Source organism: Dipodomys merriami, unplaced genomic scaffold (assembly GCF_024711535.1).
Source record: "Dipodomys merriami isolate MVZ:Mamm:240054 unplaced genomic scaffold, mDipMer1.0.p SCAF_334, whole genome shotgun sequence".
NCBI classification, from domain to species: domain Eukaryota; kingdom Metazoa; phylum Chordata; class Mammalia; order Rodentia; family Heteromyidae; genus Dipodomys; species Dipodomys merriami.
This window is the reverse complement of record NW_027204871.1, coordinates 651070-671781: the sequence shown is the minus strand read 5'-3', so window position 1 is coordinate 671781 and position 20712 is coordinate 651070.

The following is a 20712-nucleotide window of genomic DNA, read 5'->3' as shown; positions in this document are numbered from 1 at the left end:
CACAAAATAGCCCCAGGGAAAAGCTACTGATTGTTGAAAGGCCTCCCCACTGCATCCCCCTCTTTTGTGACTCTCAAAGCAGATCACCCTCCATTAAACTAATCTGGGAGAGGGATCTCAAAATCTTGGGTAAAGCAGAGCATTTTTCTGCCTGTTCGAACAAACTGACTTAAGAAACCAATGTAGCCACAGGACCTCAAGCTGACCAGAGACTCCAACAAGAGGCTGGTTACAGACAAAAGGGAGATACAGGATTCTTCCCACCCCACCCAAAAACATTTAAAAAACAATCAAAGAACTTCTTTTTTCTTCTTGTTTTCTTTTCTTTTTTTTTTGTTCTCTATTTTTTGGTACCTTATATATATAAATTTTTTCCTTTTCTAAAAATTTTATTAATCTTTAATTCTTGCTTTTTTGAAAAAATAATTGTTTTCCAGTAACTTTTTTTCCTCTTATAATTTTTATTTTAGGAATACGTGAATGTGTGTTTTCCTTTCTTTTCTGGTCTTCTTTCTGTTTTTCTTTCTTTCTTAACTATCTTTTTTTTTGTTTTTTGTCTAGCTCTACTGCACTTCTGATCTTTTTTCTCCCTTTCTTATCCTTTGCACCTTATCCTCTCTTTTGATCTTTTTTAGGTGACTTAACTCTTGTCTTGCACATCCTCAGATAAACCCGTAGTTAACTAGTAGACCCTATCCCCCATTGTGTACACACTTAATCCAGAAATTTATTACTGAAATCAAAACCTCTGAGACTTAAGTTCCTTAATAGCAGTACTAACTCTTTATACCTATATAATATTATAAGCATTTTTTTAAGGTTTTCACTTCTCTATATCCCATCCCTTCTCTTTACTCACATTCCTCTCTAAATAGATGGTCTTTTAATCACCATAATAATATTAATTTTTACGTTTCTATTTTTTTCTGGTCTCTTTTCATTTCCCTTTCCCTTTCTTCTTTTTCTCTCTCTCTCTACTTGCATCCTACCCAACCTATTTCCTGCACTGAAATTAGGACATAGTTAACTCTCCCTGTGCCTCCCCACACCAATCTATTCCTAATTTTTACCCACATCTCTCCCTAATCCTAATAATTTCTGGTTTTCCAAATTCTTCTCTGCGGTTCGAAGCCGATTAACATATAGTTGTTTGATGTTGAATAGATGTATCTGTTGAACTAGATTGTATTTGTAGATTATTGACTGTACAAATGCAAACTATGATTGATGGTTGCCTTAAGATAGTGTTCTAGCACAAAACTGGTGCTATTTTCATCTCAAATGGGCAGAGTAAGCTGGAAAAAACACAAGAAAAATGGCAAATCTGGATATCTCAATTCCCAATCTTGATAATCAGGGGTCAGAACAGATAATGAAAAATCCAGAGGAGAGTTCCCAAATAGCTCGAAAAACACTGCTGGCAAACATGATAAATGAGAAGTTTGACAACTTACAAATGACTCTGTATGAGCGTGAAAGGGAGAGAGAAGTGGCATCCCAAAAGCTTATACAGGAATATCATAAGCATGAGGAAGCTACTCAAAATCTGATACAGGATTTGTGTGAACAACTTGAGAATACTCAAAGAGAAAGAGAGGAATGGCGTGAGCAGGCTGAGAACACTCAAAAAGAACTTGCAGGAATCCCACGAACGGGAGTAAAGAGAACTACAGGAATCCCATGAACGGGAGGAAGCTAATCAAAGAGTAATACAGGAATTAAGAGACCAGGTAGACAATACAGAAAGATCACTAAAGGCATTCATGGAATGCATTAACAAAGAGCTGAAGGAAGTCAGGGAGACCACAAAGGGAATGCTGAATGGAACCCAACAGAAGGAATGGGAGTCCAAAGAAACCATAACCAATCAACTAAGTGATTTGAGAACAAACACTGAACACCAAATTAAGGAAGTAAAGAAATTCATACAAGACCTAAAACAGAGCTTCAACAAAGAACTTGAAGCCATCAAACCTGTCCAATAAGAAGGAAAAGAGATAAAAAACAAAGTAGAGAATCTTGACAGCAGGTTAGACCATGCAGAAGATCGAATCTCAGGGATTGAAGCAGCCTAGATATTATAGAGAAAGAACATACAACCATCCAAGACAAGTCCAAGAAATGTGATAGATCTATGCAACACCTGGAAGACACCATCAGAAGGCCTAATCTAAGGATAATGGGTGTAGAGGAACACATAGAAACAGAAGTTAATGGTCTAGGAAATTTGTTTAACAAGATCCTAGCAGAGAACTTCCCAAACATACAAAAAGATAGGCCTATTCAGATACAAGAAGCTTTTGGAACATCAACTAGACCAGACCAGAATAGGACATCCCACGATCACATTATAATCCACACAGGATCAACTCAGACCAAGATAAAGATCCTTAACACTGTCAAGGAGAATAGAGTAATCACCTATAAAGGGAAACCAATTAGAATCACCTCAGATTTCTCAGCAGAGACAATCAAAGCAAGAAGAGCCTGGAATGACTTACGCCATGACCTAAAAACAAACAACTATCAAACAAGAATACTGTACCCAGCGAAACTCTCCTTTATAACTGAAGGCCAAATAAAAACCTTCCATAGCAAAGAAAAATTCAACCAATACATCTCCACCAAATCAGCCCTACAAAAGATTCTTAAAAATGTCTTACACATAGAAAACCAACAATACCACAGTAAAGGCCAAGAAACTGCACCCGAACTGAGAATCCAAGATCCTTAGGAAGAACCCAGTTTTAGCAACCCCCAAGAAGGTGGATAACATGGCAGGAACTCCCAAATACCTCTCAGTCCTATCTCTTAACGTTAACGGACTTAACTCTCCAATTAAGCGACATAGACTGTCTAGTTGGAGTAAAAAATAAGACCCTTCTATCTGCTGCCTGCAGGAGTCACATCTTGCCCGTAAAAACAAACACATTTTCAATGTTAAAGGCTGGAATAAATCTACCAAGCAAACGGCCCCCATAAACAGGTGGGAGTTGCAATGCTAATATCAGATAAAATAGACTTCAAATTAAAAATCGTGAGAAGAGATAAAGAAGGTCACTACATACTAATTAAAGTATCTCTCCTTCAGGAGGATATTACATTTCTAAATATCAATTCGCCAAACAATGGAGCACCCAAATTTATCAAAGAAACATTACTTTCCATCAAATCCCGTATAGATAAAAAGACATTAATTGTTGGGGATTTTAACACACCACTCTCCCCACTGGATAGATCAACTCGGCAAAAACTCAACAGAGAAACTGCAGATCTAAACAGCTGCATAGATCAACTAGACTTAACAGACATCTACCAAACATTTCACCCAGCAGCATCAGAATACACGTTTTTCTCAGCAGCACATGGAACGTTTTCTAAAACAGACTACATTTTAGGCCACAAAGCAAATTTGTCTAAATTCAGAAACATTGAAGTTATACCTTGCATTCTCTCTGACCACAAAGGAATAAAATTAGAACTCAACACCAAAAGCCACCAAAGAAGGTCCGGTATAACATGAAGGATGAACAACCCACTGCTGATTCATGAGTGGGTCATGGAAGAGATTGGAAAGGAAATTAACATGTTCATGCTATTCAACAAAAATGAACACACAAATTACCAGCTCCTCTGGGACACAACAAAGGCAGTACTCAGAGGCAAGTTTATAGCTCTGAGCTCCTACATCAACAAATTGGAGAGATCTGAACCTAACAATTTAATGACACATCTAAACCTTCTTGAAAAAGAGCAGCAAGATAAACCCCAATCCAGTAGACGGAAAGAAATAATCAAAATTAAATCAGAATTAAATGAAGTAGAATCCAAAAAAACTGTAGAAAGAATCAACAAAACAAAGAGGTGGTTCTTCGAAAAACTTAACAAAATTGACAGACACTTAGCAAATCTTATCAGAAAAAGAAGAGAACACACTCAAATTATTAAACTCAGAGAAGAGAATGGAAACATCACCACGGAAACAACCAAGATTCAGAACATTATAAGGGAATACTTCTCAAAACTTTATGCTAATAAGTTTGAGAACTTGACAGAAATGGACCTTTTCCTAGCAAATATTGGCATGCCAAAACTAAACCAAGATGAGTTGAACTATCTTATCAGGCCCATTTCAAGCACTGAAATATAAACAGCAATAAGAGACCTCCCAGCTAAGAAAAGTCCAGGACCAGATGGTTTTACAGCGGAATTTTACAAGGCCTTCAAAGCAGAGCTCACAACAATACTCCTCCAACTCATCAATGAAATTGAAAGAGAAAGCTCACTACGGAACACATTCTATGAAACCATCATAACCCTCATCCCAAAACCAGGCATGGACACATCAAAGAAAGAGAACTATAGACCCATTTATTTGATGAATATTGTTGCAAAACTTCTCAACAAAATTTTGGCCAATCGACTTCAACAATTCATCCAAAAATTCATACATCACGATCAAACTGGATTCATTTCAGGGATGCAAAGCTGGTTCAATATACGCAAATCAATTAGTATTATTTATCACATCAACAGGAGCAAGAATAAGAACCACATGGTTATCTCAATAGATACAGAAAAAGCATTCGACAAGATTCAACACCCCTTCATGATGAAGGTTTTGGATAAATTAGGAATCTCAAGGAACATTCCTCAATACAATAAAGGCTGTATATGACAAACCTACAGCCAGCATTATACTCAATGGTGAAAAAATAAAGCCATTTCCTCTTGACTCAGGAACAAGACAAGGATGCCCACTCTATCCACTCCTCTTCAATCTAGTATTAGAATGTCTAGCTACAGCAATTAGACAAGATGCAGACATAAGGGGATCCAAATAGGGAAAGAAGAAATAAAACTTTCCCTCTTTGCAGATGACATGATCTTGTATTTAAAGAATCCCATAGACTCCACTCCCAAATTACTCAAGCTGATTCAAAACTTTTGGAAAGTAGCAGGTTATAAAATTAACCCCCCAAAATCAATGGCCTTTCTGTATGCCAACAATGAGAAAAGTGTGGCTGAAATTAGGAAAGCAACTCCATTTGTAATAGCCCCACAAAACATAAAATAACTAGGAATTAACTTAACTAAAGAAGTGAAGGACTTCTATGATGAAAACTTTAAAATCTTAAAAAAGGAAATCAACACAGAACTAAAAAAATGGCAAAACTGTCCATGCTCCTGGATTGGCAAGATTAACATCGTGAAAATGGCAATACTTCCCAAGGCTATATACAAATTCAACGCAATACCTATCAAAATTCCAACCTCATTCTTCAAGGAAATAGAAGAGGCAATCCAAAAATTCATATGGAACAATAAAAGACCCCGAATAGCAAAAACGCTCCTCAACGGAAAGAACACTGCTGGAGGAATATCAATACCAAATATCAAACTCTACTATGAAGCCATAGTAATCAAAATAGCTTGGTATTGGTATAAGAACAGACCGCAGGACCAATGGAATAGAATTGAAAACCCAGAAATGAACCTGCAGACCTATAGCCATCTAATCTTCGATAAGGGAGCTAAAACAATATAATGGAAGAAAGACATCCTCTTCAGTAAATGGTGCTGGCAAAATTGGTTAACTACATGGAGAAAACTTAAGCTAGATCTTTATATATCACCCTGCACCAGAATCAACTCCAAATGGATCAAAGACCTTGAAGTCAAAGCAGACACTCTGAAAACATTACAGGATGGAATAGGAGAAACCCTAGGTCTCCTTGGCTCAGGCCGAAATTTTCTGAATAGAGACCCGGAAGCACAACAAATCAAAGAAAGGTTGGACAAATGGGATTGCATAAAGTTGCAGAGCTTTTGCAGGGCAAAAGACATAGCTAGCAAGATCAATAGAAAACCCACGGATTGGGAGAAGATCTTTACTAGTCATACAACGGACAAGGGTCTCATATCTAAAATATACTTGGAACTCAAAAAATTAAATCCCCCAAAAACAAATCCTCAAAGAAACAACTGCCCAATAAGTAAGTGGGCGAAAGACTTAAAGAGAAACTTCTCTGAAGAAGAAAGAAGGATGGCCAATAGACACATGAAGAAATGTTCAACATCCCTAGCCATAAAAGTAATGCAAATCAAAACAACATTGAGGGCTGGGAAGTTGGCTCAGTGGTAGAAGCGCTTGCCTTGCAAGCCTGAGGCCCTGGGTTCGATTCCTCAGCACCACATAAGCAAAAAGGAAAAAAGCCGGAAGTAGTGCTGTGGCTCAAGTGGTAGAGCGCTAGCCTTGAGCTGAAGAGCTGAGGGACAGCGCCCAGGCCCAGAGTTCAGGCCCCACGACTGGACCCAAAAAAAAAAAAAAAAAAAAAAAAAAAAAAAAAACAACATTGAGATATCACCTCACCCCAATTTGAAAGGGAAAAATCAAGAACTCTAACAACAACAGATGCTGGAGGGGATGTGGACAGAAAGTAACCTTACTTCATTGTTGGTGGGAATGTAAACTTGTTCAACCACTTTTGAAAGCAGTATGGAGGTTCCTCAAAAGACTTCACGTAGATCTCCCCTATGACCCAGCAATCCCACTTTTGGGCATTTATCCAAATGTTTACAAACAAGACCACACTAAAGCTACCAGCACAACAATGTTTATTGCAGTATTATTTACCATAGCTAAGATATGGAACCAACCCAGATGTCCCTCAGCAGATGAATGGATCAACAAAATGTGGTAGATATACACATGGAATTCTATGCCTCCATCAGAAAGAATGACATTGCCCCATTTGTTAGGAAATGGAAAAACTTGGAAAAAATTATATTAAGTGTAGTAAGCCAGGCCCAAAGAAACATAGGTCCCATGGTTTCCCTTATTTGCAATATCTAGTATATGTATGAATCAAGCGGAAATGTTCAGATAATGTGATGTTAGGAAAATGAGCCCTTAGATATGTATTTTAATGTTTTTTTCTTTCATGCATGTGTTTCTAATGCATTTATAAGATTATCTCTTTGTTGCTTTGTATGTCCCTCCCCCACAGTATAACCCCTGCTTTCACTATATTTGATTTCAGTATAACTTGTGGAGGAGTTGGGGAAAAACCAGTTGTTTAAGGATACAGGTGGACCTGTTGCAACAATGAGAAGTACAAGTTGTCATGTCCAAAACGAGCTTTACAATGTCGGTGCGGGAGGGGGGGGATGACGGGGGGGAAGGAGACGGATTGGGATTGGGGGGGGAGCGGGGAGGCTGGGAAGGGATGTGAAAGGTAAACCAAAGGAGGAAGGTGCAATACTTGGTAAGAAATGTAAGCATTATCCTGCCCATGTAATTTTAACCCCTCTGTACAGTACGTTCACAAATAAAATAAAATGAAATTAAAAAAAAAACAAGAATAACACAAAAGGAAGAGGAAGGATATATCTGAGTAATGATCATCTCTCTGTTTTCCCTCTTCCCTTGGCCTCTCAAATAATAAAGTCAAAGGAGACTTAACCTGAATTGGTGGGGGAAATGGGAGGAAAAAGTTCAGTCTAGCTTAATGTGAAAAATTTATAATAATTGGGGTAGTGTTGCAAATACTGAAATAAAATGTTTGTAATTAGTAATAAAAAGTACCTCTAAATGTATTGAAAATTTAGACTAAAAGGCTCATTCCATAGTGGAATGTACATAATTAAACTGACTAATGTTTCTATCATCAGAAATTGAAGACTGCTCCTAAACTTACAATACTAGATAAATTACCCTCGATATTCACTTAAAGTGTTTGAATATGATGCAGAAAACATTACTCATGTAACTGTAACCTCTATGTACAATAAAAAATGGATAAATTTAAAAAATAGTTTGCTGAAGTGATAAGTAGTAGAAATTCATGATGTATAGCATAATGCTGAGAGCATGGAAATTATTTTCCTTCCATCGTCTGTGTGTAGAGAAGAAAAAAGCTTTAATTGATGACCCTGAAGGACCAATTCTCAATTTAGGACAGAAGGTCAATAGTAATGGAAACCTATCTCAGCTATTCAGAGATTAGAAAAGTGGAGAAATAGCCTCATTTATGTAGGTCAAACATGGAAGAGAGAATGTTGCAAGCCCAAAGCCAAATGCCAAAATGGCAGAGAAATTTAACAAAATACCATGAAGTTGAAATAAGTCTTAAAAGGGAGAGCTGGGCTTAAGGGGAGTAGCGCAGAAGAATGGAGAGGGAAATGGTGGACTAATACACTCATAAAACTCAATGTGCATATGTGAGAATTTAAATAGGAAACTTGAAGGGATAGGTGGGGTTGGGGTAAGAGAAGGGCGAAATGTGGAAAGTTTGACAATAATCCAGATGTATTGTACATTGAAATGCACACTTTATTCAACTGAAATGCACATACACTTTATTCAACACTGACATGATGAAGCAAAACTCCTTTGCACAACTTGCTGAAGATGAAAACCATTTTGAAGTTTTATTATTAAGAGACCAGAAGCATAAACCTTTAGAGATAAATAAGAGGATATCTTTGACATATTGTTGAGGCTTGTGCTCCTTTCAATATACAAAAATTAATGTGTTAAGTCTGCTGCAAATGTATATTTTATTTTGCCAATTTGTTAAAATTGCTTAAATTGCTTAAAATATAGAGTAGCAAATTCCACTATCCCTACACTTCCAATAAAAAAAATTCTTATAGACTTTTAGGTTTCTCAGTTGTTTCTAAACAACTTAATGTAATGCATTGGGGCCAATTTCATTCTACATTTAAGTTTAAATTTTAAAACCCTAAATTCTTTTAATATGCTCTCACTTGGACATATGTATGGACAGATAACTGATGTGGGCTGAATCAAAATTATTCAGAAGGTTTTAAATGGATGCTTACCTAATTTTCTCTCTTCTGGATCATAGAATACAGACTGTCCGTATTAGGAAAATGGAGGAGAATGGAAAATGAACAGGCCAGATTTGATCATCAACAGGTGAGGACTGTTTATTGATGAACAGCTAGGGGCACAGCCCTTCCAGCAGGTTTGGAGGTTTTGTGAGGGAACTGGGACAGGATCTGGGTTTTTATAGGAGGTCTGAGCAAGGCGGTAGAGGCTAATGAAAAGCCCCAAAGTCAAGGAATGTGGGGGCCTTTCAGTTGGGGCAACAATGGGATGTTTACAGCTGAGGTTAGGTGGATTGCCCTGCCTACACTTCAAAGGAGTTCACACATACCTGGGATTTTGTCTGGAGTCTGTATGGGCCTTTGACAGTAGGGTGGGAGTCAATCCTTCATATTCCATCTTTAGATACATAAAATGATAGGGCCAAGGGAGGAGAGGCAAGTTCTTCATATAGGATCTTTGGATTCATAAAAAGAATTGGGCTGAGAGAGCAGTATCATGGAGTTATGAGAACAAAGCAGATTCCATCATTTAAAACTCTGGAGTATAAAATGTGGAGGGGCATAGTGATCTTTTCTGGCTACTTCCAGCTGGCATGGGGGTGTCAAGGAGTTACTGGTGCTGCGGTCTTCAGGTCCAGGTCTGTGCTGTGTCCAGGGCCCTGTAAGCAAAGCCTCTGGTTGTCTGCAGTAATAGGATGGCCTTGACTTGGTCCCAAGTCTTTAGTGAAGGCTGTTATCCTGTTAGAGAGATACTTGTAAACGCTGAGATCAAGCAAAAGACTGACAAAGTGGCAGGACTAATTGATATGAGTCACATAGGAAAATACACCCTGGGAACAAGTCAGAAAAGTTCCATTTGGATCATGAGCCCAAAACCAGTCAGAAACTAGGACTGGATTGGAGTAGTTAAGGGCCTGGTGAGAGACCTCGATCATTTCCTATAAATAGCAGGTAACAAAGGCAAGAATGTAAATTCCTGTCTAGTTAGAAGTTAGACAGATATGGATATTAGATGGACAAGCTTCTCACTTGTTTCTATTGACCTCCTGGCTCTGGTTAATTTTGAAAGGGCAGGCACAAAGTGGCAGATGTGACATCATTTTCTCTTATTCTTTTCCACCTTTTCCTGGGATCTAGGTTCTTGTGGCTGGGATATGGGCTTTGAACTCAAGGCCTGAGCAATTTCTCTGAGCAATTCTGCTCCTACTCTTTTGAATCACAGGCCACATTTAGCATTTGGCTGGTTAATTTTTTGAGCCAGCTTCCAGCCTGACAATTTGCTGATTAGTTGGAAGATAGAATCTCAGAGGGACTTTTCTGCCTGGCCTGGCTTTGAACTGCAATCTTGGCCAAAAACACTTCATTATTTCCAGTTAAAGCAAAAAGGAGATCCATGGGAACAAGTAGAGCTTAGGTGCATCCCGTCATGAATTGATCAAAAAATACTTGCCAGAACTCTGCAATGACAAAACTCAATAGATGGGATGAGAGTTTGAGCATAGCTTGGCTGCCTGGAAAACCTGATAACCAAAGTGTATAAGAGGCTCTCCTGACCTATACATGTTTCAATTGCATAACAACATAGCTGGCTTTTTTTCAGGTCAGACTGGGTAAAGTTTACAGAGAGTGTCCCACAAAAGTCTTAGTTTTTGTAAATGTAAAGCAGTCTTTTACCATTAATCAGCTGTGTGTGATGGAGTCAGGCAGGAGTCCAGTGTATTGTGGTGGAGGTGGGATGGTCCAGGCAGGATCTGGGCTAAACTGCATCCCTCAGATGGATGATCAAATCTCCTGTTTAGTTGCTTAAAAAATTATACACAGACTGCTTAAGACAAGACTTTAGATGACAATAGAGAATGACATGCTAGTTTTAATGTTAAATCACAGCCAAAAATTACATACCAACATTACTCATAAGCTGTCTTTTAAGGCACATTCATACCATCTCCTACATACTCGAACTTTCTGAGGACAGAAACAGATAAGTGGAACAAACAATTTAAGTCAATTCTTACCTCCTTACTGGTGTCAAAGTCAATGTTTAAAAAAGCAAGCTTATTGAAACTTCTAGCTTTTTCCAGTAAACAATCTTATTATTTTCAAGATTAGTTTATAACTATGAGTTATTTTTAGATGTAACTGAATTTTTTAATAGAATGAATTATAATTCTTACTATTATGCAGTATTTCACAAAAATCCACTGTAATGGACTTTCCCCAAGGTCAATTATTACACACTATATCTCACACACTATTATGATTACATTGTATATTGCATATAGTGTGAAGTGAAAGTAGTTTGGACCATTTCATAGAAATTCTAGGTGCTATTTTAGCATTATAAATTCACATCTGTGGTTTTAAACTAAGGAAAAAATATTTTAGAGTTAAAATCAAATATGAATATGTAGTGTGTCTCAATTAAACCAAAAATTCTGAGTTCATACAGACAAAATTATTTTCTTTCCACTAAAGAATTTGAAGTAATGCCATTGGAAATAGTGAGGCAAGAAGTGGCAGACTTCAAATCACGTCAAACAACGTCTCTGTTATTCTGCTAACCACTCCACTAAGAAGACCTCCCTGTTCCCAGGTGCCACAAAACTTCAAGCTTCTCTCTTAGAATTCAATTGGGAAAAATCCTAAATCACTGATTCTTTTTGCATTTTCTGTTATAGGAAACAAAATATAGACACAAAACAATTGAAATAAAATGCACATATATGTTGAAGTCATCACAGCTGGAAAAACAACAAACAAATTGAAACTTGCCCAGAAACAAAAATATGTTGTGCCCAGTTTATTTTTTAAACTACAAAACATTCAAGTACATGTTAATTTGAGTAGAGCTATAAGGATAACTGTCTCTCAAAAATAAGGTTCTGTTAATTTGTAATTAAATTCATCTGTATGAACCTAATATAGCAAATCCCTTGAATGGATCAAATTGTTTAAAATGAATGTAACTGTATATGAAGTAAGATCTGCACATATTTAAATTAAAAATATTACAGTATCAAATCAAAAAGATCATGAAATACTTAAAAATTCAGAAATGCATTTAGTAAGTCCAAAATATTCATAATGAGAACTAAATACTACGGACTTAACAACAACAAAATATGGAAAGAATAGAATCTGAGAAGTGCACATGAGTGTACATAATTTAAAAGTACTCTAAATTACACTGCTTATAGAAGACTGAATGTGGGTTATCTAAAGGACAACATCAGCACATTATATAAATGAATTTAAAAATCTCATGAAAAAAGAGAATAGAAGTTTTTGGAAAATATTATTTAAATAAAGGGTGGTCAAAATCTAGTACTGACAAAATTGCATACCTATTTATTTAGATCCAAAAAAGACCCAAGCTACTCGAGGTGATTTGAAATTTTGGCAAAGTAGTAGAATACAACTGTATTATGAATGCTGACTCTGGCATGGAATTCATTTCCTCGGATCTGACAAATGAATAAATCAAAGAACATAAATTCTCCAACTAAATATCAAGATCTAACTAAACATATAACCATAAAAGTCATCATACAAGCCATATTGCAACTGGGATAAAAGAAAAATAAGTCATACTGATTCCGTATTTATTGTAAATGTTTATTTTTTCATAAATTAATTCCTTTATCTTGCATTTTAAAAACAATGTGTTAAATGATGTATATATTGATAACTAATTTTGGATGCCTCCTTAAATTTTGTTCTGAGTATAATATCTCATTTCAATTCCTAACCCATGAAATGATGTAGTTTATAAAACATGAGAATAACCACTGTTTATAATACACAAAATCTCATAAGCATGATTTCAGGAAGCATAGGTTAACATTTGGATATCGTGGTCTCATGACTTATGAGGCCTATCTGCATGAGTATAGTTGTACCTAGATTCCTCAGCCAAAATTTAGCCACTGTTAATAAATGTTTATATCTTTATCTGTCACCCATCAGAGCTTAAACCTGTGTATAAATTCTAAGGGAAATCATAAGGTACGAATTTAGCTTTTCTGGATATAAAGTAAATAAAAATGCAGCATAGAGTAACTCGTTGGTCTAAAGTCAACCTATTTCTATAAAACATGTTAAGCATTTTCTTACATGAAAGGACTTCACACTGACATGTATAATTACAAGAAGAGAAACGATCAATATTCACAGTGGCACAAAAATCTCGTAGATGTCTACAAGACTGCACCTGTCTCTAAACACTGCATGTGATGTGAGAGGTTTGCAACCCAAGTGACTGTAGATGATATTGGTCCCTAAACAAAACTGACAATTGCATAAACCCAGTCCTCTATGACAGATTTAGCAAGACCTATCTTGGAGATTCTTGTTAAGGGCATGATGAAAATTTTATAGATTGGTTGTGATTACACATGTCACTCAGCCATTAACTATATTTAACATAGTTCCTTTTGCTCTAACTTATATTTTCTTGGCTCAGAAAACTTTCTTGTTTGTAAAAACTTGGCCGTTCAAAACATAGACATGGGTTTTTAATCCTTTGGAATTACTGTCTGCATAGTGTTCTATGAGATGAGCTTCTCTTTACCATATCATAGGAATAAACTTACTCTGATTCAAACTTGGACAGCAGCTAGCTCGTTCTCTCTCCTAGAAAACCATTTCTATAGACTTCCTTACATGTAAACAGTCCCTAATTTATTTGGAAAAGTATGTCAGTGAGTCAAACCTAACTCAACCAAGTGAGGTGAATTCTGCTCTCATGCTTCCTTTATATTAAAAATTGTAAGAATTGTTCAGCAGTGGGCATACTTTCTAATGTGAAGTCTGACTCCTATTTTTCATAATGTGAATCAAGCAGTTGAATCAGTTTAATATGTGAAAGAGACTTTCAAATAGTCTTGGACCTTGAAAATTGTCCTGAGTATGAATTTTTGGAGAAATATCCCTTTTCAAGGACAAAGGATTCATTTTTTAATATTATGCTGATACTGGGCTTTGAACTCCTGGCCTTGAGTTCTATCTGGGCTTTAATTCTCAATGTTTGCTCTATACCACCTGGGCCATGACTTCACTTCTTCCTTTTACCACAAGTTGAGAAAAGAATCTCTTCGGTTTGTCTACTTGGAAGAACTTTGAATTGCAATTGTCAAATTTGAACCTACCCAGTATCTAAATGTAAGCCATTGGTTTTCTGCTAGAACTAACTTTTTTTTCAGGTAAGGGGTAGGTTTATTCAGTAGACCTGCTGGGACCTGGCAAGATTGGAACTCCACGTGGCTGGGAAAGGCCTGGGAATGAAAGAGAGCTGGGAAAGAGAGGAGAGAGGAAATAGCTAGAAAAGAGCAGAGAGAGCAGAGAAAGCTAGGAAAGAGCAGTGAGAGAGCTAGGTAGCAGAGAGAGCTAAAATAGAGCAGTGAGAGAGAGCAGAGAGAGAGCAGAGAGACCTAGAAAAGAACAGAGAGAGAGCTAGGTAGCAGAGAGAGCTAGAATAGAACAGAGAGATCTAGAAGTCACTTCTTAAGAATAAATCACAAAAAGAGGAGAAAGAAATATTTGTTCAATTATTTATATGTCGTGTGATAAACCAAATCACTTGCTAATGGAAAAGAAAAAAAAGAAGATAAAGATGAATATGGAGGAGAGAGACACAAAGAAATAATTAGGGAAGGCTGGGTAAATGAGGTGAAGGGAGTGGAAGGGAGGATACGAGAGGAGGGGGTAGCTGAGTGGAATTGTCTACTTCTTACTAAGGTATTGTTGGAAAATCAGTACCTTTGCATTTATGTAGACAAAGCTTTCTATATTTGGTAGTAGTAAGCTTAGATATAAAATAACGATTTACAGGTAACAACTTGTTAGTGTGCTTCCTCCTGCTGCAAGTTAGCCACAGTTAGTTTACTGTTACAGAGAAGGCAAGAGTAAGCGGTTTAAGTGATTCTGAGAAACAATAATTGACATGCCAGGAATGCTTCCTTGTATGGTGAAGTCAAGCATCACTCTGCTCCAGTCTTCCTCTGAGCAAGAATAGAAGAAACAGAAAAGGAAGCGGATACACGAGTAATGATCATCTCTCTGTTTATCCTCTTCCCTTGGCTTCTGAAACAATAAAGCCAAAGGAGACAATCTGAACTAGTGGGGAAAATGGGGGAAAAGTTCAGTCTAACTTATTGTGAAACTTTTAAAATAGTTGGAGCAGCATTTCAAATACTGAAATAAAACTTTTTAAATTATTAATAAAAAGTAACTCGAAATTTATTAAAAATTTAGACTACAGGGCTCAATAAATAGTGTTATCTGCATAATTAAAACTGACTCCTGCTTCTATCATCAGAAATTGAAGATCATCCAATACTACATAAATTACCCTTGATATTCACTTAAACTGTGTGAATATAATGCAGAAAATATTACTTTAAATTTAGACTGCTAAAGTAATAAGTGATGAAAATTCATGATGGCACCATAATGCTAAGAGCATGGAAATTATTTCCCTTCCATCTTAAGAGTGTAGAGAAAAAAAGAGCACTATTGGATGGCCCTGAAGGTCAAATGCTAACTTTAGGAGAGAAGGTGAATAGTAAAGGAGACTTATCTTGGCCTTTCAGACATAAGAAATGTAGAGAAATATACACATTTATGTAGGTCTAACATGGAACAGTGGATGTGGCAAGCCCATAGCCAAATGCCAAAGGTAGAGATATTTAACAAAATACCATGAAGTTCAAACAAGTCTTAGAAGGGGATCTGGGCTTGAAGGGAGTAGGGCAGAATAATGGAGAGGGAAATGGTGGACTAATATAGTCAATGTACACATAGCACTCAATATACATATGTGAGACTATAAGTAGGGATAGGGATAGGTGGGGTTGGGGAAAGGGAAGGAAGAAAAATGGAAAGTTTGACAATGACCCAGATGCACTATACATTGAAATGCACATACACTTTATACAACACTGACATGATGAAGCGAAACCCCTTTGCACAACTAGGTAAAAATACATTTTTTGAAGTTTTATTATTAAGAGAACAGAAGCATAAACCTTTAAAGATAAATAAGAGGATAGCATTAACATATTGTTGAGGCTTGTATTCCTTTCAATATACAAATTTTAATGTGTCAAGTCTTCTGCAAATGTAAATTTTATTTTGCCAATTCTTTTTGCAAATTGCTTAAACTGTAGAGTACCAAATTCCAACATCCCTTCATTCCATTAAAAAATTCGTATAGACCTTTAGGTTTTTCAGTTGTTGCTAAATATCGTAATGTAATGCATTGGAACTAATTTCATTCCATATCTAAATTTAAATTTTAAATGACTAAATTCTTTTAAAATCATCTCACTCAGGCACAAGTATAGATAAATAACTGATGTGGGCAGAATCAGAATTATTCAGAAGGTTGTAAATTGATACTTAGTTTTCTCTCTGCTGGATCATAGAATACAGACTGTCCAAAATGGAAAAAGTTAGCCTTCCACGTTTTCGGCATATAAACACTCCATCAACATTTCGTTATTAGAGGATTATTCAAGATGAGCTACATGTTGATTAATAATGACTGATCATGTCAGAAAGTTGAGGGAAAACCATCTACACTTCACTGAGGTTCTGATTTGTGCTTCAATAAGTGTTCTGAAAACTCTCCTTCAGAGAACTAGCAGCTGTATTTCTAAAAAGTCCCTGGGTTTGAATACATACCTTAGGGTTCATTTCCCTAACATCACCTTATCTGACCTTTTCTGCTTGACTCAGACATATACTAGATATTGAAAATTGTTTCTAGCACATTTATAAGATTATTTCTGTGTTGCTTTGGATATCCTTCTCCCACAGTATAATCCCTGCTTTTACTGTATTTGATGTCCGCATAATTTGTGGAGGGGAAGGGGAAAAACAAATCATTTAAATAGGGATACAGGTGGACCCATTGCAACAATGAGATGTACAAGTCGTTATGTCGAAAAATGAACTTTACAACTTTGGTAGCCAGGAGGATTGGGTAGGGGGGCGGAGGGAGAGTGGGAAGGGATGGGAAGGGGAAACAAAAGAGGAGGCTACAATGCTTGATAAGAAATGTACTCATTATCTTGCCCATGTAATTGTAACCCCTCTGTACATTATTTTCACTATAATAAAAAAAAAGTCCCTGGGTTGTTACACTTTCTGATAATGTCTCAATTCAAGTACTTCTACGTGGAGTTCCATACTATTCAATGATGCTGTATTAGCTCCTTGTTATAATTTGCAGACCGGTCTTGGTGATGAAATTTGTGCTTTTCAAAATTGCTGTCCCAATTCCACCCACAAACTGCAGACAAAATTTATTTGAAAAATTTTGTATCTGTTGATAGTGCATATACTATTATTTTTCATTACAAACATAGAATGCAGTAAAAATTATCATAGCAATTATACTGCACTAGCTTGTGGGCAGATTCTAATGTAAATAATTTACTGTGTTCATGTAGAGAATTTGAGTATCCAAAGTTTTAATATACCTCCGGTCCTAAAACCAATACTTTACTGATATTGAGTGACAAATACAACTTCTTTTTTTATTTTAATTTTTATTTTTTGTGAACATACTGTACAGAGGGGTTACAATTACATGGGCAAGATAATAAGTGCATTTGTTATCAACCATTGCAGCCTCCTCCTTTGTTTACACTTCACATCTCTTCCCAGCCTCCCCCCGCCCCCTACAACTTCTTATAAGTCCAGAAGTTGTCCTTCTATCTATCTATCTATCTATCTATCTATCTATCTATCTATCTATCTATCTATCTGTCATCTATCTATCTATCTATCTATCTATCTATCTATCTATCTATCTATCTATCTGTCATCTATCTATCTATCTATCTATCTATCTATCTATCTGTCATCTATCTATCTATCTATCTATCTATCTATCTATCTATCTATCTATCTATCTATCTATCTATCTATGTGTGTGTGTGTGCATGTATATACATAAAATATAATGTACTGAGGGGTGACAGTTACATAAGTAAAGTAATGGGTACATTTCTTTCTTTTTATTGTGAAAATACTGTATAGAAGAGTTACAATGACATGAGCAAGACAATGAGTACATTTTTTTATCAAACATTGTTGCCCCCTCCTTTGTTTCCCTTTCCTATCCCTTCCCATACCCTCCCCCCCACCTGATCCTCCCCCCCCGACCAAATTTGTAAAGTTCGTTTTTTGACGTAAAGACTTTATCTTATTGTTGCAATGGGTCCAACTGTATCCTTATTTAAACGATTTGTTTTTTTTTTTCCATTCCCCTCCACAAATTATACCAACATCAAGTACAATGAAAGCAGGGTTTATACCATGGGGGAAGGACATACAAAGCAACAAAGAAATCATCTTATAAATATGTTAGAAACAATCCCGTGAAAGAAAAAAATACATTTAAATAATTATCTTGGGGTTCATTTCTCTAACATCAACTTGTCTGACCTTTTCTGTTTGACTCAGACATATACTTGTTATTGCAAACAAGATCACATTACAGCTACCAGCACAACTATATTTATTGCAGCATTATTTACCATAGCTATGATACAAGCATATTTTTCTTGAGCACTGTTACCCCCTCCTTTGTTTTTCCCCTACCATCTCTTTCTTTCACACCTCCCCAACTCCCCCATTCACTCCCCCCCCCCCGCTGACAGAGTGTCTTGTACATCTCATTGTTACAATGGGTCAACCTGTATTCTTTCCTTATATCTTAATTGAAGTAATGCTAGCTTGATTTATGCTGATTCTACTTGTGTAGACACACCTAAAATCACTCACCAATCTAAGAGCACATAAATGAAACATCATTCTTTGTCAGTTCTTATAATTTTTTTCTACATATATATTGACAGGTTACAAATTATTCTCAAACTTTAATACATTAAAAATACTTTCTTTTTTTCTTATTTTCTTGACCAGGAAATCAGCAAGACCTCAGTCAGCATTTCTCACATAGGACTTTTCACGTGGGTTGGTTAAATATATATATAGAATCCAGTCTTCTGAGGACTCACTCTTTTGCTTAGGAATTGATGCTGCCTGTTGGAAACGAGCTCAAGGAAGCATGCCATTTAAAGCCCTATAACTTTATTCTTTACCAGGATATTCTCCTGCTGCTTTGGTTGCTGAGAGTGTCTACCAGAGCAAGCATTCCATGAGGAGCAGGGAGACACCATATGACTTATACTTACTGAGATTTCTGAGTGACTTGCTATCACTTGTACTGCATTTTACCAGTCAAATCTCTCTAAAACCACCCGATTTAAGAGATAAGAGGAGTGGTAAAGAAATCTTAGGGACAAATACATCTTCAGCATATATTGTTCCAAGCATTCCGTGTAAGGCATATTCAACAACTTGTGAAACTTGTGTTGGCTGTAATTATGTGTCTTTCTCCATGTGTGCATGTATACATGTGTATATGTATGTTTGTGAATAGTAACATACATGTGTACACATATAAGAACATATACACACATATATGCATATGTAAATAAATATACACATATAAATATATGTGCATATATATCAGTTGTTCAGTGTTTTACTCTATAGTTACCAGCACATTGTCATTCTCACAAAGTGTACAAGATAAATTGCTCTGAGGATCTGTGCTGTATGATGTGCATCCGTTGTACTCACTTCCCCCATTCCTTTGTTTTTCATCCCTGTGAACAATTTCTGTCTACTTTCCATAGGATAGCTTTGTTTTCATTACAGGAATTTACTAACTGATAATAAAAGAAGAAGATTGTTTGTAAAAGAAAAAGTACTTTTAGGTTATAGGTTAAAAGTATCTTATTTATCCCAATGATTCCTATGAGATAAGATTTATATAAATAGTAGTAAAAGTGAGATCTGTTGTTTTGCCATTTAGAACCGCAAAGAATAATATCACGTCACTTTTATAACTTTTAAAGAATGCAAAAGTAACTGATGGTCACTATCATGCTGCCACAAAACCAGTGGATCCTTAAGGATAATAGTAGACCAGCAGAAATTCTAAGTAGCAGACATGGAGCATGAAAGAGAAAGAGGAAATGAGAGAGTGAAAGAGAGAGAGAAATATCATAATATTTAAAGTGCATAACAGATAAACAAGAGCAGTATGAGAATATTTATATTTGATGTATGATAACCCATCAACATGAAATATAATGTTATTTTGATAAAAATAAAAATGACGCAGAAGAAATTATAAATGGAAAAACAATCTTCACAGAAACAAATTCTTAGAGATATTTCATGACTTGGTAAAGGATAAAGAGGCTGAAGTTAGTATAAATTTAGAAGTATGACAATTCACAAATACATAAAAAGATATTCATATATTTCATTATATGACCCAAAGCAGAAAGCAAATATTGTTTAAATTATTTTTTTTAAACACAGTTTCTCAGGTGTGGAGAAGGTGGCTCAGTGTTAGAGGGCTTGGCTTGCATGCATGAGGCCCTGGATTTGATTCCTCAGCACAATATAAGCAGAAAAAGATGGAAGAGGTGCTGTGCCTCAAGTGGTAACGCTAGCCCTGAGCTGAGGGACAAAACCCAGGCCCCATGACCAACAAAATCAACAAAACCAAACAAAACAAAACACAGTATCTCACTTTTGTGGCCTCAATTCTGCAATAATGCTGTGTCAGCCTAGGGCTAAGATTTTAGGTGTTTACATTTACCAACACTCCTGATTCAGACTCTATTTGTTCATTTTTAAATAAATATTTTATTCTTAATTTTCCTCTTTGTAAATTCACATGCACATATAAAAAATGGTATGGACATCCCAGTAACCTTCTCCATTATGACCTCCTAATGATGACTTACAAATGTTGTATTATATTAC